At 48.2% G+C, this 22,980-nt stretch overlaps 1 protein-coding gene across 3 annotated transcripts in view; it reads left to right on the top strand.

Moving 5' to 3' along the window:
- LOC133350267 (monocarboxylate transporter 13-like) overlaps positions 1-22,980 on the top strand; it is a 44,099-nt gene that overhangs the window by 9,815 nt on the left and 11,304 nt on the right. The window lies entirely within an intron of this gene.

The raw sequence follows: 22,980 nt of genomic DNA, 5'->3' as shown, positions 1-22,980 counted from the left end.
CACAAAGTGGTACTCACTTAATCGACCCTGGCGGCATGATTGGCTGAGTAAATCCCAAACCCGCCCGCCTGCTCTGCCGCTCTGTTCATAAGCTCCATTACAAACCCCGACCAGGGAGAGTGGGGGGGGGCAGTCGGCGCTGGTTGCAGTGCCGGATTAAGCAGGTGCAGCGCCTGTAGCACATGTCATAAAGGGGCCCTAAATTAACAAAAAAACACGTAAATATCAAACATATGAATATTTAACTTGCACAGTAAAGTTATTGTATCGTTTCATTTGCTATACAGCCAGATAATAGTACAATACCGCCAACCTTAAACAACCCAGTCGTTCATAAAGTTGACGGCAGTATAGTACTATAGTAATAGAGCAAGTGCGGAATCACTTAACCGGAATTGATCGCTTGAACGCATTTAGCTGCGGGGCCCTTAAAAGTGCGGGGCCCGTAGCCACTATATATGTAGTAGCTACTTGTGCATATGTAGGAGCTACTACATATTGATGTGCTGTAGTACTGCAGTAGTAGCTTGTACTACAGCTACTTGTGCTACTACGATAATTACCCGTCACTGGCTGGCTGCATCAGCCAGAACCGCCGTGTGCGTGGGTCGTGGAGAGAGGCGCGCGACGCGGCAACGAAGAAGGAACACGAGAGAGAGAACTTTTTTGACTTTTAAACAACTTTTATTGCCGCCAGCAGCAAAAGCACTGGAGGCGATTCCGATATGAAATACAGTCACTAGCAAACAAAAGAAAACAAACGCTACAAATCGATGAAAGCACCGCGCACAATACAAAAGAAAAGTCACGTGGTGGTGGTTGTGGTGGTCATCGCGCACTCCACGGTGACGAGCGAGCGCTTCAGAAGGTGAACACGAGGGTGCTGTCCACGCTGGTGCAGAGAGGGCCTTTCCGGCTCCCCAGCGTTCGAGAGAGAGGGAGGGAGTGGGGTGGGTGTTTGGGTGTTTGGCTGGGTGGGGGGGGAGGCATTTGCCAAATGCTTAGGGAGACGAGAGTGGGGGCTGGGGGCCGTCTGGGCCGAGATCTCCCCGTTAAATTTAACCCGAGCGCAGCTGGTGCGCGTTTCGTGCTGTTGTGTTTGAGCGTCTCGCACCCACACGCGCCGCTCAGGTGTCACCTTACCGACACGTCCCCGCCTCCGTGTTAAATTCGGCGCGGGTTTTTCGTCGTCGTTGTTGTTGTTGAGGCCTGGTGGAAGCGCGGAGAGGTCTCGGGGTTAACCCCGTGTGGCTTGCGATGATGCCGTGTCATGTCGAAGTGTCCCCGTGCCCTCCCGTGCGCACGAGGGCAGCGCTCACTACCCAAGTTGGCAGCCCCTGAACGCCGCTGTGAAGATCGCGCACACTTGCATGTTGATGCGATTTGAAACGTGTATACTTTTTCTTGGATCTTTCGGTAAAGTCACGTAGAAGGAAAATAATAAAATAATAAAAATTAAACATAGTAAAATAATTCTCACGACGTTTCGGCCACAACGCAAGCAGCCGTCTTCAGGTGGAGAACAGGTCTGTCGAGAAGGCAGAGTCTGAATGGCACGCCTGTTCTCCACCTGAAGACGGCTGCTTGCGTTGTGGCCGAAACGTCGTGAGAATTTTATTTTATTATGTTTTATTTTTATTATTTTATTATTTCCCTTCTACGTGACTTTACCGAAAGAACCAAGAATACTTGATGCCTAGTAAAAGGTGTTCATTTGGTGTATGGACATCTTAACACCATCCTGTATTATTTCCAGGAAGGGTTAAAGCCTTTTCTTTTTTCACCATCTTGATACTGGCAAAAAGGGCCCCACAAAGTAGCATGCACTCATTGATAATGCACAAGCAATGATGGGATGATGATATAGGCGGACTACATATGCAATTGTACACATCATTCATCAGTCCACCCATGGATGTTAACATTATCAATGCTTTGGCAATGGCAGTACCCAAGCACTCCAAACAACTCCAGTTTAACACGTAGGCTTTCGCGACCAATATTATCCATAATAGAGGGTTGTTTTATTTCGATTTAAAGCTTTCGTGACTGCAGGGATTCATCTTCTTGGTTCTTTCGGTAAAGTCACGTAGAAGGGATGTAATAAAATAATAAAAATAAAACATAATAAAATTATTCTCACGACGTTTCGGCCACAACGCAAGCAGCCGTCCTCAGGTGAAAACCAGGTCTGTCGAGGCGACAGAGTCTGAATGAAACAGCACACGAGCTTGGAGCATATATATAAGCTGGGCGCCTTGACAAAGGAATTTGCATATCAAGAGGAATTTAGCATATTTATGGGAAATGCAGGAATGTGATTAGTACTACATATGCATGTGCATTATGCAGGATTAACAGCATCAAAGGGAGCTGCAGTTGCTGTTGCTGCTGCTGCAGTTGCTGCTGCTGCAGTTGCTGCTGCAGTTACTGCTGCTGCTGCTGCTGCAGTTGCTGCTGCTGCTGCAGTTGCTGCTGCTGCTGCAGTTTCTGCTGCTGCAGAAACTGCAGCAGCAGCAGCATTTGGTGTGGCAGGGCCACACCAAATGATTTTGCGGGCCTTATACGGCCCGCGGGCCGGACGTTCCCTACCCCTGCTGTTTCTCAGAATCGCTGTCATTCTTTTACTGACATAACCTATTAACGAGCGCCGATCGCTGATGCAAAAAAAAGCAATTGCATAATTACCAAATCAATCGAAACGTACCCAATATCATCATAACTCAGAATCCATGCAAGGTTGAGCCAGGCTATAGTACTTGTTATCGGATGACCACAGTGCATAACAGGTGTTATAGGTTGCTGCAGGGCAATGTTATCAGAGGGCAGTGTAGCCAAATCCGTAAACATACCGTACTTTGCTCCAACGTTCGTACTCCCCACTTTCACCAACGTGGTGAAGTATGGTCAAAAGACCCCTACGATCCGCATGGAATGGGGACACGTCTCATCTAGCAGTGGATCGACAAAAGAGCTCTACCCGCGCAATGAGAAGTGCTGCACAGTGTACACTTCAACCCAGACAGGGGTCCGACCAACAGTTTTTGTGCCAGGTCACTGCTGCCCCTAAAGCTGGTCACCCATTATGTCCCCTGTGCTAAGAAAACACCACCACCACTTTTCGATTTAAGGCTTTCGTGGCCGCAGGGATTCATCTTCTTGGTTCTTTCGGTAAAGTCACGTAGAAGGGAGATAATGTTTTTTATTATTTTTTTTATTATTTCCCTTCTACGTGACTTTACCGAAAGAACCAAGAATATGAATCGAACTCAGGTCGCCGGGTTCATAGCAAAGTGCGCTAACCACTGCGCCAGCCACCGCTCCACCCTATAATTGCATAAAATCGCGTTACGGGTTTTAAGAAAACAGAAAATAAGACGTTTATTACACTGCTGCCGATGTTAAGACAAATGGTGGCTGATTGTGAGGGAGGAGAGGTGGATTTTGGCTGTTGATCGAACACGAGGCAGCTGCTAGCCGGGCCACGCGGGATTCGGCTGTTGGGTTATCTTCATCAAGATACCACCGCGGCAACTTTGTTATTTTAAAACGGTCTTGAATGGATCTGACCAAAACACGGGGTTCCCAGTTGGGGGAGCGGGGGGTATGGAGCCTTGCGGCTGGAGGGTGAGGTTACAGTGTGGGTGTTAAGGCCATGATACGCTCGGACAACTTGAGAACAATCCTCACAGGCAATCGTCGCCAGCAACGCACTTGCTATGACCGTCAAATGGAACCTCGCTTTGGCGGTGGTAAAGTGACACGGCTCCGCTTTGCCAAGAAAAGGGGAGTTTTCCTGAAATTCGATGTTTCATCTAAGCAATGAGCTCACAACCGAGAGTAGTCATGTGACGCATGGTACACAAGAGGTCGTGGGTTCGATCTCGACTCTGACGCCTGCTGTATATTTGGGATTTGAATGTTTTCCCTGTGATCACGTGGATTTTTCTCTGGGTCCTCCGGTTTTTCCCTCCACATTTTTAAACATTCGTTGAGAATATTAGGCTGCGATAAATTTACACGTGATAAGCCACTTGGTTGAGTTATAATTTGTGGCCAGGTCGCTTCTGAACAATAGCTACATGGCTCTGTGGGCCTTATCTGGTAAAATAAAACGTAGTTTATATATTTTTTGGAAGTTTTTAGTTGCTCACGATATGAGATTTGTCAATATTTTCCTGATGACGGAGACTTGTGTTGCCTCCGAAACGTCGTGATTTTATTGTTTTATTTTTATTAATTTTTATTTCATTTTTTACCTACGTGACTTTACCGAAAGAACTAAGAGTAAGATTCGACGTCTACATTTTGCACGGGAGAAAATGTTTCGGCAACCATCGCCCTTAACGGCTGCCAGCAACAGTTGCCATGAAAGTATTTATCACGTGGCCTTCGCAAGATGCAAGGGTAGAGTTGGATGGAGGGGAGGTGGGGGTAGAGTTGACAGACAGCTATTGTGAAATTCACAGGGAAAATCTGGTGCAGCCTTACGGAACATCTAACTTCTGCATATCTGTCAACCCATACGGTTTGCCCCGTATTCTTGTACTGGGAAAATAAGTATTCTGGTCCATACGGCATACAGCCGTTTCAATACGGGATGATTTTTAATGTCTATTTGTTTGTGTTTCTCCTTTGTGATGGGACTGTAGGATGAACGTTGAGATGTATAAGGGGCACGGGGTGACCAATACGGCCTGTATTGATCTGTAATAATGTAGGGCACTGATAAGGGGTTTGACAGGTATGCTTCTGTCCGTGGCTCTGTTCCCTTAGGGGTCAGCACATTCATTACTGAGTCGTCTTGCACACAGAGCCAACGATAGTTCAATCTCTCTTAGCACTGCCCAGTCAACGGCTACAGAGAATTACTCAAGGGCGATGCCTGCTGTACAATTGGACATCAGTAATCACTGCAAAGTCATGTACGGGACTAGAAACAATGACTGGTCCTGGCCATAAGAATGTGGAATTTCCATTTCTGTCTCTGAACCGTCAACGTAGATAAACACTCTACAATGCTTACCCTTTGGTTCTTTCGGTAAAGTCACGTAGGTAGAAAAAAAATAGATCACGACGTTTCGATCGCAACAACAAACGACCATCTTCACCTGATGACAAGCGACCGTCAAGCGACGATACGGCCCTTCTGCAGAGGACATGCTATGAGTTACCTTCAAAACGCACAAGGTACACCCAGTGGCGGCTCGTGACATGTCCACCAGGCGGTGCTGTTGTGAGTGACCTCTGAAAAGACGGTGTCCTAATGAAGAAACACCCCTCATTCTAGATTTGAATTTTACTTATTTTTTTTCTTTTATTTTTTTTTCATTCATTATTTTCTTTACCTACGTCACTTTACCGAAAGAACCAAGAGTAACAAAAACCTCGTCGTGTTCTTGGCCTTCCCGTGAAAGTGATGTAACTGTCCTATCCACCAACGGTAGGCATTTACAAACAATACGAAACAAGACAACCACGCACTCAAATGCTGTCCCCATGACCCTCAAGTCCACACTGCACGCCGCCAATAGTTCTCAGCTATGCATCACCATCATCGTCGCCACTGCATTCGAAGACTCTCACACCGCAGCTGTTCGGCAACTGGGCATGATCACACGCGCACGCACTCAGCCCTAGGCCTCGGCAAGGTAGGGTAATTTACCCTTTTTACCGGATAAAAGGGTAAAGGTAAAGGTGTCGACATGCCAAGGGGTAAGGTCAAGGGTCGGGTAAAGGTAGCTCGGAAGAATTACCCGGTAGGGTAAAGGTATATGCGCGAAGTATTACCCGGTAAATACGGTGCCTTGTTTACCGCTCAAAGCTCCGTGGCGCAGTCCGTGGCCTCCATTTAATAAGTAATATTTTAGAAAAAACTTTTTATAAAACACGCATTTATGAAATGTACTAGTAATGGCAGAACTCCACGACTCCAGGAAGTGGCCCCGAAGCTTGCCACAACGTAAGGGACCGTGTGCATTTACAGCCAACGTCAGTTGAGCGTGGACAATTAGACCCAAGCCGAAGCATAACATATACAAAATGTAAAAAAATATATTTTTTTTTATGATATAATATATTGTCATCAGTATGACATAAGTATACCAAGTTTGCAGTCGATACCACACTGGGAAGTGGGCTAAAATTGAGTTACAAGATTTGTAACTCAATTGTTTACACGTGCGTGGGAGGGAACAGGAGGACCCGTAGAAACAAGGGGGAAACGCGGTCCTGTATTCCACGCAGACGGAACAGGTGGAGTCCACATTCCTGCTGTACTGCCTTCTCCTGGCGAGCGAGAGTAAGGCACTTCAAACGCCCACACGAACATCTATCGTTGCGATTCGCCAACCCTCGCTGCCTACACGGTGCTTGGATAATTAGAGACGTGCAACCCATCACCGCTGCCGTGAAAACTCACAAACGCAAGGGGCAATGCTCCGTCGTTTGCTCCTACCTTCTGCGAATGCACGTGCCTTTAATTGCCCGCAAAAGACAAGGAGTGGTGGGACGAACACGTGGCTGATCCTCCTCGGTTCCCGAGTTCTGATGTCGCCCCTTGCCCGATGTGCCAAGCCCCCCCCCCCCCCCCATATCAGGCAGAGTCAATGTGGGTCAGAGGTCGCAACCGGGTACCCGATACCCGTACCCTACCCGATACCCGGCTACCCGCGGGTACGGGTACCCGTTTGCGACCCTGGTGCAGCCGGGTACGGGTACGGGTAAGCCATCAAAACCCGTTTGCGACCTCTGATGTGGGGCAAGCTTATTATGCTCTGTTGACAAACTCGTATTCTGTTGTGCACGCGTGGACAAGATTGGACTGACATGGCCAGGATTAGGGCACACTGCGGAAACCGCTATGACACTGCTGCACACACACGCAAACAAAGACAAAGATACCCCCGGATAGCCTGAGCAAGCTTTTCGGGCAAGTGCTGTTAGCGAGCATCTATGAAGGCCGGCACGGCACACGTGAGAATGGGTTGCCAACACCACGCCCGGTCGCCTTTGTCTCCCCATTGCTGATATGTATAGCAACTGCTTGAGGCAGGGACGACGTAGGGCAGGCCCAAGATCAGTTCCATTGGTCGTGAGCGGTAATTGAATTCAGGTCACCGGGTTCATAGCGCAGTGCATGAACCGCTACGCCCTTGCTCCCGACACAGACGCACACACGGCAGACACAGATACAAAGATCGGTCTGCTCATTCACACAGCTTGAGATATTACGCTGACCATTAATGAAGATAATGATGTTGATGATTTACTCAGTCAAGGTTTTGGGACTGCGTTTGACTCGAGAAAAACAAAGCATCAACCATCACGTGACCCATGGCCCACTGCTCACCGACCAGCATGGTGAAGCATGGTTGGGCATGCTCCGTGACCGGTAATGGTTGTGGTGGAAGCCTTCATTCAGCAGGGGATTAACCAAAAGGCTGTGATCATTTTCTTGATCACTTCTTATAACGTAGAAGGGAAGTAATAATATAATAAAAATAAAACATAACAAGGACGGCTGCTTGTATTGTGGCCGAAACGTCGTGAGAATTATTTTATTATGTTTTACTTTTTTTATTTTATTACTTCCCTTCTACGTGACTTTACCGAAAGAACCAAGAAGATGAATCCCTGCAGTCACGAAAGCTTTAAATCGAAATTCACTTCTTATAATTCAATGCACATAAGTATTGTAATCGATGTTAATGCCAACTGGATATGGTGATAGTACCGTATGTGTGCATTCACGTGCAAGTCCAGATGTCGCTCTGAGCCACCGATGGAATTTCCACGTTCCTATGGCAGGGACGATTTTGTTTAATCCCTTGGACAAATAATGGGCCAACTGAATCCCCAACTGGGATGCGAACCGCTAAATGTGTGAGTTGGAGGCTCTGCCGAAACTCCAACTGGTAAGAGACACTGCGCACACACAGTGCTGTAGACCTGACGGATCTTGACTTAAAACGTCTCTGTTTAAAATCGCTTTTTCTCTCTCTTTGGTTATCTTAAAAAAAAAATTATCACGTCTTCTTTCGTTGGTTGATGTTAAACTATTTCCGCTTTTCCATGCATAGCGCCCTGAGAGCGATTGTTTAAGGGGCGCTTTATACGTTTCAATTATTATCGTTTGTGAATTATGATCATTTCCAACTACATTGGCAGTGCATAGTGGTACGCATCTAAAGATGCAACCCTGCAATGTCTAGCTCACATCACTGCCGGCGGAAGGGCTTCCACGTGAGGAAGCTCTGGAGAGTCCGTCTAGACTCTAAACCAGGGGTCGGGAACCTTTTTGACTGGGAGAGCCATAAAAGCCAAATATTTCTAAATATATTTCATTGAGAGCCATATAGTATTTTTAACGTATAATAAATTAAATGTCTTACTTTTAATGCGACTTCTGGTCACGGGACCCGTGACCCGATAAATGTTATCTTCAAAACTAATTTCTGTTTACTTTAAAATGGCACAGTATTATTAAGCAATATCACAAGTATTTTAAAATCAGTTCCAAACAGATTTTATTTTTATTTTTTTATTATTATTTTTTTTCAACTCAAAATTGCCTTGGAGCCATATGCCGTCACCGGAAGAACCATATATGGCTCGCGAGGCATAGGTTCCCGACCGCTGCTCTAGAGGGTACTCGTCTTACCACAGTGCAAGCTCAACCCTGCTGCTTAGCGGATGAGATCGAGCTCATTCTGGGTGATCTGTGGTCATGGGCTCAAACGTGTGTACGTGTGTATGTTTGTATGGGTCACCGCCCCCACTTGTTTTTGCTAAGTGAATATGAAAACGACAAAAACCCGCGAAATGTGTTTACAAATTCTAAAAAGGTTGATCGATAGCGACACCCCGTGATTACGCTTGACCTTAGCCGACACCTCCAACTGGGTTTTCTTTTTCGTTTTCGCCGCAAAGTGTCTGTCGCCCGCTGCCAAACGTAGCTCGTGGGAATCCAGCCGCATCACGCACCGGAAAACACATTTTAGGCCCAGGCTTGGGCGGGAATGGCGAGTTGGAATTTACTGGAACTCATATCGGACCCCTCGTTCGGAGCAAAACGAACCAACTGTGAATTCGTGTCTGTCTCCAGACTAGCCGTGGGGCTGCACTTTTCATTATTGTACGCCGGCATGCAGCTCGCTCAATCCAAACCAGACTCTACATCAGGGGTGGGGAACCTTTTTTCTGCCAAGGGCCATTTGGATATTTATAACATCAATCGCGAGACATACAAAATTGTCAACTTAAAAAATCGCCCGTTATATTTGGTCAAACATTTAATGAACTCACCCTTAATGTGATGGGCTGGAACTGCTTCTCTTTGGCGAGGCGTGTGATGTTAGCCGGTATTGGTGATGTTGCTGCTACTCGCAACTGCTTTTCCAGGTTTGCTCCTAGATTTATTGAATTTCGAGTCCCGCCTGCGGTTTCCTTGGCAGGGCCACACCAAATGATTTTGCGGGCCTTATACGGCCCGCGGGCCGGACGTTCCCTACCCCTGCTGTTTCTCAGAATCGCTGTCATTCTTTTACTGACATAACCTATTAACGAGCGCCGATCGCTGATGCAAAAAAAAAGCAATTGCATAATAACCAAATCAATCGAAACGTACCCAATATCATCATAACTCAGAATCCATGCAAGGTTGAGCCAGGCTATAGTACTTGTTATCGGATGACCACAGTGCATAACAGGTGTTATAGGTTGCTGCAGGGCAATGTTATCAGAGGGCAGTGTAGCCAAATCCGTAAACATACCGTACTTTGCTCCAACGTTCGTACTCCCCACTTTCACCAACGTGGTGAAGTATGGTCAAAAGACCCCTACGATCCGCATGGAATGGGGACACGTCTCATCTAGCAGTGGATCGACAAAAGAGCTCTACCCGCGCAATGAGAAGTGCTGCACAGTGTACACTTCAACCCAGACAGGGGTCCGACCAACAGTTTTTGTGCCAGGTCACTGCTGCCCCTAAAGCTGGTCACCCATTATGTCCCCTGTGCTAAGAAAACACCACCACCACTTTTCGATTTAAGGCTTTCGTGGCCGCAGGGATTCATCTTCTTGGTTCTTTCGGTAAAGTCACGTAGAAGGGAAGTCATAAACTAATAAAATCGAAATTTAACCGCCTCTACGGGGAGGGATTCCACGTAACTTTGAGATCCTTCAACAAGCTCCGGGATAAGAAGGCTTAGCTAATCGAGTCTCTCACCTTTCTAAAGAGATGCTGCGACTCTAAGCTTAAATATACGCTGCCAAGCCTGGTGGTGTTCATTCAGACGCTGTCTTTCTGACAGACCTGTTCTTCACCTGAGGACGGCTGCTTGCGTTGTGGCCGAAACGTCGTGAGAATTATTTTATTATGTTTTATTTTTATTATTTTATTACTTCCCTTTTACGTTACTTTACCGAAAGAACCAATAAGACCACCACCATCATCATCATCATCGTGAGCCATGGTCAATCCACTGCTGGATGAAGGCCTTCCCAAGCCGCTGGCATTTGTCACGTTCCAGCGATGATGTAATAATGCTCGAGTCTGCAACTGCTAAACAAACACTTGGTATGAATTAAGTGAAGCAGCCAGACTTTGCAACCCAGACCATGTGCTATGAAAAAGAGCCAGTGCCTGAAACGCCACCTATTGTATACGTGTTTTTGATTTTGATTTGAAGCTTTCGTGACTGCAGGAATCCATACTCTTTTGTTCTTTCGGTAAAGTCACGTGGTTATCTTCTTGGTTCTTTCGGTAAAGTCACGTAGAAGGGAAATAATAAAATAATAAAAATAAAACATTATAAAATACAATTCTGTTCTCAGGTGAAGAACAGAACTGTTCTTCACCTGAACATAACTGTTCTTCACCTGAGGACGGATGCTTGCGTTGTGGCCGAAACGTAGTGAGAATTGTATTTTATTATGTTTCATTTTTATTATTTTATTATTTCCCTTCTACGTGACTTTAACCGAAAGAACCAAGAAGATGAATCCCTGCAGTCGCGAAAGCTTGAAATCTAAAAATATCACGTGGTTATATTATTTTATTTCTAACCACGTGACTTTACCGAAATAACCAAATAGTATATATTTGACTGTTGTCCTTTTTAAACGCAATATTATTTACCGATGTGTTGAGTTATGTGTGCGCTTTGCACCACTGCCAACGGTCACCCTGACTGACCAGACCTCTATGAGGGTGTTAAGACGTTTTGATTCATAGACTCGAACGAGAATCGATGGTGGTCACAATAAAGATGATCTCCACCCAAGCGAACGGGGTTGGCTTTGATGAAACACCGCGAGACTCGGCGGCATCCGTCGCGACGTCTTACTCCCGCGGCCGTGTCCACAGCCGTCGTTCGTTCATTGCCGTCGTGGGCAGCAGATGGAATTGGCCTGAAATCTCCACTCTCTCTATGACTCACGGATGATAATGATGAAAATGCATTTTTCCATAATTTAATAGAGGTTTTTTTTGGGGGTTAGATTGCATAAATATAATGTGTCGTTAAACCCGCCACCACCCGACACGGCCAATTAGTAAGGTTTGTCACGTAAACAGAACGTGCCATTTCGTTACTAGTACATCACACCAGTGTGTTGGAGAAAAAAAAATCCACAACATTTACAATCAGAGTACGACCTGTCGCCAGTAATTACAATCAGCATCAGCAGGCGGATTTGTGGAGAAATCCTCCTGTTTCGCTCCTTAAATATAGGGATAGATGTGATGACGTCACATGTGAGCCCTTCACGTGCGAAGGGGCGGGGGGGGATTAATGAATGCTTATGAATTACAATGGGTGTCCATTGGGTTATTCATCATTCAATTTGTATTTCAAAGAGAGCCCTTTTAAGCAGGGACACCTCAGAGGACTTGACACAATGAGCCGCTTACCCCTCATCTCATCTCAAACAAGTGAAAGGCCACCCCAGTGGCAGCTGTCCATGGTTCGCAGGGTGTCAAGGCACCTGGCCTGCCACCGGGCATGCGTTTGCCGGTGAGGCGGCAAAGATTGCCTTGTGTCATCTCAATGGAGTCATTTGCAGGTGATTTTAGAATTGTGCCAAATTTGGACCATGACACCGGCACACAACGGCCGACAATGCATTTGTATTACGTCAGGGGGTCTTTGACATCCACTGTGAAGCAGGCGGCGCATATGGAATGGTCATCGCGCCCACGGCAATAAGCAGGGCGGCCTGTCGGATTTCAACCTCTGCAACGAACCGCGAATGAGCTTCCGCCTGGCTGAGTCACCGCGGTTCCCAAAGCTGTTCTCTCCGTTCGATCGTTTGTTTTGTCCATTCTTCAGCTCAATGTCATCCCTTGTCAAAAAGCAAAGTTGCACTTTGGAAAGGCAACTTGATTTTTCTTTCAATTGTTTCTGCATTGGTTCTTTGAGCGAAAAGCCGAATGGAGGACAAAATGATACAACTTCCGGTCACTCAATAGCAGTGCGATTGAAGCGATTGGCGGTGGCTTTAATTGTGCTCAGTATGGAATTTAAGACACGACGTGGTTCGTGGTTGTCCAAGGGTCCGCACCGGGCGAGTAAAGCCACGTGGGATAAGTCTATAGTCAGGTGGCCAGGTGGCTTCGTGGTCCACCATATGTCCTTTGGGTGGGCCGGGGAATGCATGACCAGCTGTGCTGCCCCAGTGACCCAGAGCCACACCCGATTTGTGTGTTTACAAAGCGAGAGCCACGCGTTCATTATTTAAGCCCAATGTTCTCTCGGTTACCGTGCCTTTAGGGGAAAGATTCTTGAACGCAACTGCCCGATGAGCCACGAGACCTGCCTTTATTCGCCCGCGCGTCAAAACAACTCCAATAAAAAGTCAAACCCAAAGGCCGTCAAACTGTACCTAGGCAGCAGCTTTTGGCCGGCCATCGAACAAAGACGGTGACCGCATGGCGCGCTTTCAGGTGCGCTTCTGCAGCCGTCTGGAAGGCTCTTCCTTCCGATATTAGGAAGCAACTGGAGCTATGCACTTTGTTGTGATAATTATCGAGGCAATGCACGGGCCCGTTACACCACGTTGTTGTGTCGCGTGTTCGAGCCGTCGACATGAGCTTCTCCGGTTGGAGAAAGCAGGGGGCTATAAAGATGGGGAGCAGGCCCCGCTACCCCTAACAAGCCGGGGCGCCACCAGAAGGGGTAAGGTCAGCATTCAAGTAAGGGAGACGGGGTGGGTGGAATCAAATTGGCCCTAAAATAAATCAAAAGAGGCGGCTATAGAGCGTTCGGATTTTTCCTCCACTCATTCCAGTCCCACTCTCGTCTAATCCGTAGGGGTTGTACCTCTTTATCATCGGTCTCCCTCTCCTGACCCCTCCCCCCACCCCAAGCCGGCTAGCCTAGTTCAGGTGTTGTATGAGAGGGGACCATCTGGCCTCGAATTCCCCCTCCTTTCCCTTAAGCTTATGGCTTAGATCCTCCATAACCACGTGTGCTGGGAGCGTACTATACCACTGCTTGCACGTGGGTGCTTCGTGGTTCTTACAATTAACAAGAATAACCTTCCTGGCTATAATATTAAAGGTTTCAATGAGAGCGTGTTGATGCCTTGAGGCCGTGAGAGGCTTCAGTCCCCACAGGGTCGGTCTCTCTCCTCTATGGATGGGGGACAGGGTCTGTGCCTCATAGGGTGATTTTATAAAAAAAGCTCATAATCTCGTTACACAGTTTCACAACATCAGGGTAGAGGCAGAAGGCGTGGAAATAGTTTTGCAGCGTACCTGGAGGACATCTAGGACAGTCTGGTGAAGTGTTCATGAATTTATCTCATTCCTTAAATACGCCCCGTGCACAAATTTGAATTGGATGATGCTTGGGGAGGGGGCTGCTTTAGGAGCTCGCCACTGGAGCTCTGCACTTTGAAGTCATCTAGACTGAACACTCATTTCTTCAGGGCTGCTTTCTGTGCTTAGTTCGTTGTCCTTCCGCCGCACCTCCGATTAGCATGGTTGGCTACGTACGGCGTGAAAGAAGTTCAACGTGCACACGTGCCAACTTAATTCAAGCCCAGCATAAGTCATCGTTTCTCCATTCAGTGGCTTAGTGTGGTCGGCCTGGGCCCTACTGTAAGGAATGAAAGAGGGCCCACTGCCCGATCACCCCCACCTCCTCCCCCTCGTTGTAGCTTGGCCCATGGACCAGAGGTCGCAACCGGGTACCCGATACCCGTACCCTACCCGATACCCGGCTACCCGTACCCGGCCGGGTACGGGTACCCGTTTGCGACCCTGGTGCGGCCGGGTACGGGTAAGGAAACATAACCCGTTTGCGACCTCTGCCATGGACCCTGGTGCAGTTGCACCTCCTGCACACTCGATATGTGCGCCACTCTATTGTCGAACGGGCACTGAGGTGGTACCCGTGCCTGTCGGTGGAGGGCTGTTGAATTCAAATCCCGGTTGGAGGTCAACAACTCCCTTTCATCCGCGGCGGTCAATAAAAAATAAGTGCCAATTAGCGCAAAGTTGACGGCGGTCATCGCCCCGTTGTGTTTTTGAAGAGGGGAGATCACGCGGTGAGGGGGTGATCCTTGGCAGCCCAAGTATCGGCGAAATGCTTCGCGTAGTTTTCCATTGGCTCCACCACGACAGAGCTCTTGGCCAACACAGAATCGTAGGCCAGGTGTGAATGGCGCTCCTCCAACACGTGGATCACAATCCGTCGCGATTAGCTCGTGATGCCCAATGGGTGTATTCGCATACAAAAGTGGCTGTTGTACCTTTACGAGAACCATTCGTTTATTGTCATAGGCACACGCTAGAACCTCGTTCAGCTTATATGGAATCAGTATCATTTTTTCTAGATTTGAAGCTTTCATGACTACAAGGATTCATATTCTTGGGTTTTTTCGGTAAAGTCACGTAGGTAAAAAATTACAATTAAAATTAAAATAAAATAAAAAATCACGACGTTTCGGAGGCAACACAAGCCTCCGTCTTCAGGTGGAACCGTCACAGCACGCTCGCTGTATCATTTACTTCGAAACGTCGAGATTTTTTATTTAATTTTAATTTAAAAAATGTTACCTACGTGACTTTACCGAAAAAACCCAAGAATATGAATCAGTATCATCATTGGCATCATCAAGGATTGGGATGAATGTGAATCCGGATTACATTTTCAAGGTTTGACAATCCGAATCCGTGTGCCGAATGAGAATACACATCCACAGAGCTGCAGTAATAATAACAACTCCAACTTGTCATGCGCTGCCACACACTGGATTCACTCACTGTCGACGAGACAGAACGACTCAAGGGGTGCGAGGAACCACAGACAAGTGGGAAGGCAAACAGCCAAGTTAGCTGGTGCCAAATTTCCACCCAAAGCTCTGCCGTCCTCTATATACTCAGATGTCATCGAGTCAATAAATGAGAGTTTACGCATGTGTCGTGATGTTAAATGGATCACTACGGCGCGGAGTGCCAAGTGCAATAGGAATGGACGCAGTCTAACACACCGTGCAGTACCATTCAGTGGCCACTAGGGGCATGGTACTGGGTGCTTGCAGAAGGAAGCCAGATGAGTCCTACCGACAGAGTAGGGGATTGCAGCCTCCGCCAGCACCGCAGGTAATCGCCACAGAGTCGGTCACTGGGGGAGTGTGGCAGAGGTCGCAAACGGGTTTTGATTCCTTACCCGTACCCGTACCCGACCGCACCAGGGTAGCAAACGGGTACCCGTACCCGTACCCTACCCGATACCCGGCTACCCGTACCCGGCCGGGTACGGGTACCCGTACGCTACCCGTACCCGTACCCTACCCGAAATGAGTGACAAACGGTTACTCACCGGTGACTCACGACCTACCCGTACCCGGCCACACCAGGGTCACAAACGGGTACCCGTACCCGTACGGGTAGCCGGGTATCGGGTAGGGTACGGGTATCGGGTACCTGGTTGCGACCTCTGGAGTGTGGTGGGGGCGGCTGGCGGTAGGGGGGGGGGGGGGCATGTGTGGACGTGGTGGGCTGGGGTGAGCAAAGTGGGCCAAGGGTGAACGAGGGGACACGGGAAGGGTAGCTGAGAAACGTCTGGAGAGTTCCCGAAGGGGGCGAGGTTAAGGGCGGAGCCAGAGAAAAAACAGGTGCGGTGTAGCCTGGAACTGTCGAGAATATTCCAGAGGTGGGCGCGGCCGAAGGTGGAGCCAGACCGCGCCGAGAAGGATAAAAGGGGAGCTCCGATCGTATATCGGGGCTGTCTGCAGGTGAAGCGAAACCCAAGTGCTTCGTCTTCGACATCGTGGGTCAAACAACATGCTGGCTGCTCTGACCCGATTATAGTTATCCCGTATACGAGAGGAATAGGCGTATTGTGATCCCGTGTGTAACAAGCGTGAGAGATAGGCGATTTAGTCACGTGTGTAACGGTGTTATGTAATTGTAGAATAAACGTTGTTGCCTCCTAAATAGTGTCTCTGCAATGACTCACTACACATGTGTAATGACTCTGACGACAAGAATATAAGAAGGCCCATTTTTAAATCCTTTATATTAAGTTCACTTGCTTGCTTGCGCGCTTACGACCGTGCAAATCTTTCGGTCGTTTTTTAACCCACTTCCCGTGATCCAATCGAGCTGACATTTTGCACACAGACTCGTTGTGCGTGACAATTAATGTTCGTGAAAAAAATCTTCCAAAATTTTACACTTTTTAGGAAAAAATAAATTATATTTAATTACCAATTGCTAAATGGTGGCAGGCAATCATCTGACCCATAGGTGGCAACCATCTCAATCCAGAGGACGAGAGGACTCTAGCCGCCACGCATATAAAGGATTTATAGTGAAAAACTTTGTTTTTACGGGTTAATTTTTCATTAGTTTGCACCATAAGGAAGCCTACTATAAAATGCACAATAAGGGACCCTAGGCTTCTTGGCTGTCTTCCATATGTTGTCTACCTCCGAACGTCCCCAATCCTCGTGCTCTCCCCTCATACATCCCTCAGCCTCCCTTTCTCGAATGTTCCCTCACCCCATTTCCCTCAGCCAATCCCCTGTCATTTCCCTCTAACGGATCCAACCAGTCGCCCCTCTGGGTTCCACCACCGTTGTTTCCCGACTTTTTACCCTTCAAAACTTTCCCCTCCAATCACTTCAGAAGCCCTGCCTCCTGACCAATCCCTGTGGAGGCCTCTTTCCTCCAATCGGAGACCTTGATTTATCCATAATAGAGGTCTTTTGGCTTAGATCGCGTAAATATGTGTCGTTAAAACCCGCCACCACCCGACGCAGCGACATATGTATATATTTAGTCGATCTAACCCAAAAAAACACCTCTATTATGGATATTGATCGTGAAAGTCTGCTACGTGTTAAAGTCAATACGATGTCCCTGATTTGCGTGTTCCCCAATCCATGTGTTTTTCTTTCTGTCTCTCGGTGTAATTCCCAGCATGCATCTCTCCCGCGATTCTTTTCCAATTGACAGCTTCCGTTCCATGTCCTTTTTTCGTGTCCACGTTTCTGAGAGAGACGGAAAATGAAAATGTGCAACTCGTTTTTAAACCATGCTGGAGTTTTGTCCGGTGTGTGTTTTTGTGTGTGTGTGTGCTGACAAACGTGGGGAGCGGGAGCGTAGCAGTTAGCGCTACGCTGCGCTATGAACCTAGCGACTCCCACCGTTCTTCAGGACCTCTTTGACGCTTCGCGGTGGGGGCGGCTGGCGGTAGGGGGGGGGGGGGGCATGTGTGGACGTGGTGGGCTGGGGTGAGCAAAGTGGGCCAAGGGTGAACGAGGGGACACGGGAAGGGTAGCTGAGAAACGTCTGGAGAGTTCCCGAAGGGGGCGAGGTTAAGGGCGGAGCCAGAGAGAAAACAGGTGCGGTGTAGCCTGGAACTGTCGAGAATATTCCAGAGGTGGGCGCGGCCGAAGGTGGAGCCAGACCGCGCCGAGAAGGATAAAAGGGGAGCTCCGATCGTATATCGGGGCTGTCTGCAGGTGAAGCGAAACCCAAGTGCTTCGTCTTCGACATCGTGGGTCAAACAACATGCTGGCTGCTCTGACCCGATTATAGTTATCCCGTATACGAGAGGAATAGGCGTATTGTGATCCCGTGTGTAACAAGCGTGAGAGATAGGCGATTTAGTCACGTGTGTAACGGTGTTATGTAATTGTAGAATAAACGTTGTTGCCTCCTAAATAGTGTCTCTGCAATGACTCACTACACATGTGTAATGACTCTGACGACAAGAATATAAGAAGGCCCATTTTTAAATCCTTTATATTAAGTTCACTTGCTTGCTTGCGCGCTTACGACCGTGAAAATCTTTCGGTCGTTTTTTAACCCACTTCCCGTGATCCAATCGAGCTGACATTTTGCACACAGACTCGTTGTGCGTGACAATTAATGTTCGTGAAAAAAATCTTCCAAAATTTTACACTTTTTAGGAAAAAATAAATTATATTTAATTACCAATTGCTAAATGGTGGCAGGCAATCATCTGACCCATAGGTGGCAACCATCTCAATCCAGAGGACGAGAGGACTCTAGCCGCCACGCATATAAAGGATTTATAGTGAAAAACTTTGTTTTTACGGGTTAATTTTTCATTAGTTTGCACCATAAGGAAGCCTACTATAAAATGCACAATAAGGGACCCTAGGCTTCTTGGCTGTCTTCCATATGTTGTCTACCTCCGAACGTCCCCAATCCTCGTGCTCTCCCCTCATACATCCCTCAGCCTCCCTTTCTCGAATGTTCCCTCACCCCATTTCCCTCAGCCAATCCCCTGTCATTTCCCTCTAACGGATCCAACCAGTCGCCCCTCTGGGTTCCACCACCGTTGTTTCCCGACTTTTTACCCTTCAAAACTTTCCCCTCCAATCACTTCAGAAGCCCTGCCTCCTGACCAATCCCTGTGGAGGCCTCTTTCCTCCAATCGGAGACCTTGATTTATCCATAATAGAGGTCTTTTGGCTTAGATCGCGTAAATATGTGTCGTTAAAACCCGCCACCACCCGACGCAGCGACATATGTATATATTTAGTCGATCTAACCCAAAAAAACACCTCTATTATGGATATTGATCGTGAAAGTCTGCTACGTGTTAAAGTCAATACGATGTCCCTGATTTGCGTGTTCCCCAATCCATGTGTTTTTCTTTCTGTCTCTCGGTGTAATTCCCAGCATGCATCTCTCCCGCGATTCTTTTCCAATTGACAGCTTCCGTTCCATGTCCTTTTTTCGTGTCCACGTTTCTGAGAGAGACGGAAAATGAAAATGTGCAACTCGTTTTTAAACCATGCTGGAGTTTTGTCCGGTGTGTGTTTTTGTGTGTGTGTGTGCTGACAAACGTGGGGAGCGGGAGCGTAGCAGTTAGCGCTACGCTGCGCTATGAACCTAGCGACTCCCACCGTTCTTCAGGACCTCTTTGACGCTTCGCGGTGGGGGCGGCTGGCGGTAGGGGGGGGGGGGGCATGTGTGGACGTGGTGGGCTGGGGTGAGCAAAGTGGGCCAAGGGTGAACGAGGGGACACGGGAAGGGTAGCTGAGAAACGTCTGGAGAGTTCCCGAAGGGGGCGAGGTTAAGGGCGGAGCCAGAGAGAAAACAGGTGCGGTGTAGCCTGGAACTGTCGAGAATATTCCAGAGGTGGGCGCGGCCGAAGGTGGAGCCAGACCGCGCCGAGAAGGATAAAAGGGGAGCTCCGATCGTATATCGGGGCTGTCTGCAGGTGAAGCGAAACCCAAGTGCTTCGTCTTCGACATCGTGGGTCAAACAACATGCTGGCTGCTCTGACCCGATTATAGTTATCCCGTATACGAGAGGAATAGGCGTATTGTGATCCCGTGTGTAACAAGCGTGAGAGATAGGCGATTTAGTCACGTGTGTAACGGTGTTATGTAATTGTAGAATAAACGTTGTTGCCTCCTAAATAGTGTCTCTGCAATGACTCACTACACATGTGTAATGACTCTGACGACAAGAATATAAGAAGGCCCATTTTTAAATCATTTATATTAAGTTCACTTGCTTGCTTGCGCGCTTACGACCGTGAAAATCTTTCGGTCGTTTTTTAACCCACTTCCCGTGATCCAATCGAGCTGACATTTTGCACACAGACTCGTTGTGCGTGACAATTAATGTTCGTGAAAAAAATCTTCCAAAATTTTACACTTTTTAGGAAAAAATAAATTATATTTAATTACCAATTGCTAAATGGTGGCAGGCAATCATCTGACCCATAGGTGGCAACCATCTCAATCCAGAGGACGAGAGGACTCTAGCCGCCACGCATATAAAGGATTTATAGTGAAAAACTTTGTTTTTACGGGTTAATTTTTCATTAGTTTGCACCATAAGGAAGCCTACTATAAAATGCACAATAAGGGACCCTAGGCTTCTTGGCTGTCTTCCATATGTTGTCTACCTCCGAACGTCCCCAATCCTCGTGCTCTCCCCTCATACATCCCTCAGCCTCCCTTTCTCGAATGTTCCCTCACCCCATTTCCCTCAGCCAATCCCCTGTCATTTCCCTCTAACGGATCCAACCAGTCGCCCCTCTGGGTTCCACCACCGTTGTTTCCCGACTTTTTACCCTTCAAAACTTTCCCCTCCAATCACTTCAGAAGCCCTGCCTCCTGACCAATCCCTGTGGAGGCCTCTTTCCTCCAATCGGAGACCTTGATTTATCCATAATAGAGGTCTTTTGGCTTAGATCGCGTAAATATGTGTCGTTAAAACCCGCCACCACCCGACGCAGCGACATATGTATATATTTAGTCGATCTAACCCAAAAAAACACCTCTATTATGGATATTGATCGTGAAAGTCTGCTACGTGTTAAAGTCAATACGATGTCCCTGATTTGCGTGTTCCCCAATCCATGTGTTTTTCTTTCTGTCTCTCGGTGTAATTCCCAGCATGCATCTCTCCCGCGATTCTTTTCCAATTGACAGCTTCCGTTCCATGTCCTTTTTTCGTGTCCACGTTTCTGAGAGAGACGGAAAATGAAAATGTGCAACTCGTTTTTAAACCATGCTGGAGTTTTGTCCGGTGTGTGTTTTTGTGTGTGTGTGTGCTGACAAACGTGGGGAGCGGGAGCGTAGCAGTTAGCGCTACGCTGCGCTATGAACCTAGCGACTCCCACCGTTCTTCAGGACCTCTTTGACGCTTCGCGTGAGGTTATCAAGAGGCCCAACGGGCATTCTTCGTGCTCAAATAGTCTCCTGCATGTGTTGTATCCTTTTCCATTTATTGGTCAAACATATACATAATAATGGGGAATGTATGTGTTGGTCGAGGTGACGGACAGCCCAGTAAACATGGCAGCATTGGGCCAACGTTGCCACGTGATTGGAACAGTGGTCCAGACGTTGGCCCATGTTTACTGGGATGGTCGCCCATTGAACATCTGTGTCATCCAAGCACAGTCTGGAATTTAGATCCGTTTGCAGATGTCTGCCTTCTTGTGAGCATTTTGCTTGTTTTAAGTCTTGTATGGATTTGGATCTCTGATTGTAACCTTTGTGGGGAGCGGTGGTGTAGTGGTTAGCGCGCTGCGCTACGAACCCGGCGACCAGGATTTGATTCCTGCTCACGGCCAACACCAGTGACGATTACCTGAACCGGTCCTGGGCCTCCCCTAGGTCGACTCAACCTCAAATAAGTATCGTCACTGGGGAGACAAAGGCGACCCGACGTGGTGCTGGTCATAGATGCTACTCGCCAACGGCACTTGCCCCAACAGTCTGTTGAGGCTTCACGGGATATCTTTGTCTTTGTAACCTTTTCCCTATTCCCCCCCCCCTCCCCCGTTTTCTCTCACTCACATGTCCCCCCTGCTTTCTCAAGCTAAACAACAACAACGTCTGCTGTGCAGAGATATCTTGTGTTTTCTTCTGCCCCTATGCACACAAGCAGCTTTGGTTTTGTGCAAACAGTTGTAAAACATTGCCAGTGACTTACGGACTTGTTTTCACCGAATGCTGCTCGTTCCTACCCCGTCCTTCACCACACGGTGTGCGTTTGTCAAAAAAGACAAAGATCCCCCGTATAGCCTTAACAGACTGTAGGGGCAAGTGCTGTTAGCGAGCACCTATGAAGGCCGGAACGGTACACGAGGGGGTGGGTGGCCAGCACCACGCCCGACCACCTTTGTCTCCCCAGTGGCGATGTTTACACTTCGCACCAGGTACTCATTTGAGGCTGAGTTGACCTAGGGGAGGCCCAGGACCGTTTCAGATAATCGTCACTGGTGTTGGCCGTGAGCGAGAATCGAACCCGGGTCGCCGGGTTCATAGCGCAGCGCGCTAACCGCTACACTACCGCTCCCCACGACACACACACGCACACACGCACACGCACACACACACACGCGCACACACGCACACGCGCACACGCGCACACACATGCGCACACACACACACGCGCACACACACGCACACACGCATGCAAGCGCACACGCACACGCACACACACGCGCACACACGCACACGCGCACACGCGCACACACATGCGCACACACACACACGCGCACACACGCACACGCGCACACGCGCACACACATGCGCACACACACACACGCGCACACACACGCACACACGCATGCAAGCGCACACGCACACGCACACACACACACGCGCACACACGCACACGCGCACACGCGCACACACATGCGCACACACACACACGCATGCAAGCGCACACGCACGCGCGCGCGCTCGTCTGGAGCTTGGATGTGACTTTAATTGTACGGTGCCAATTTGGAGGTGCGGCAGGGAGTAATCCAGAGACTGGCAGACTGGGTTAGTGGACCACACAGAGATGGCATGGACCCTCCACACATGCTGCACTTGCATAAGGCTGTACCGAAAAGGTAGCTTTAACCCCATGTTTTATAATTTTGAAGGATATAAGATTATTTAATCATTTATAAAATACACACTTTTTTTCCACATTGATATGAGATTCATTTGACCTCACAAGGAGCGCTATTAAAG

The sequence above is a fragment of the Lethenteron reissneri genome, chromosome 4 (assembly GCF_015708825.2).
Source record: "Lethenteron reissneri isolate LAM-NWPU_2019-01 chromosome 4, ASM1570882v1, whole genome shotgun sequence".
Taxonomy (NCBI): Eukaryota; Metazoa; Chordata; class Hyperoartia; order Petromyzontiformes; family Petromyzontidae; genus Lethenteron; species Lethenteron reissneri.
The sequence above is the reverse complement of the archived record's forward strand: the minus strand, read 5'-3'. Positions and strand labels throughout refer to the sequence as shown.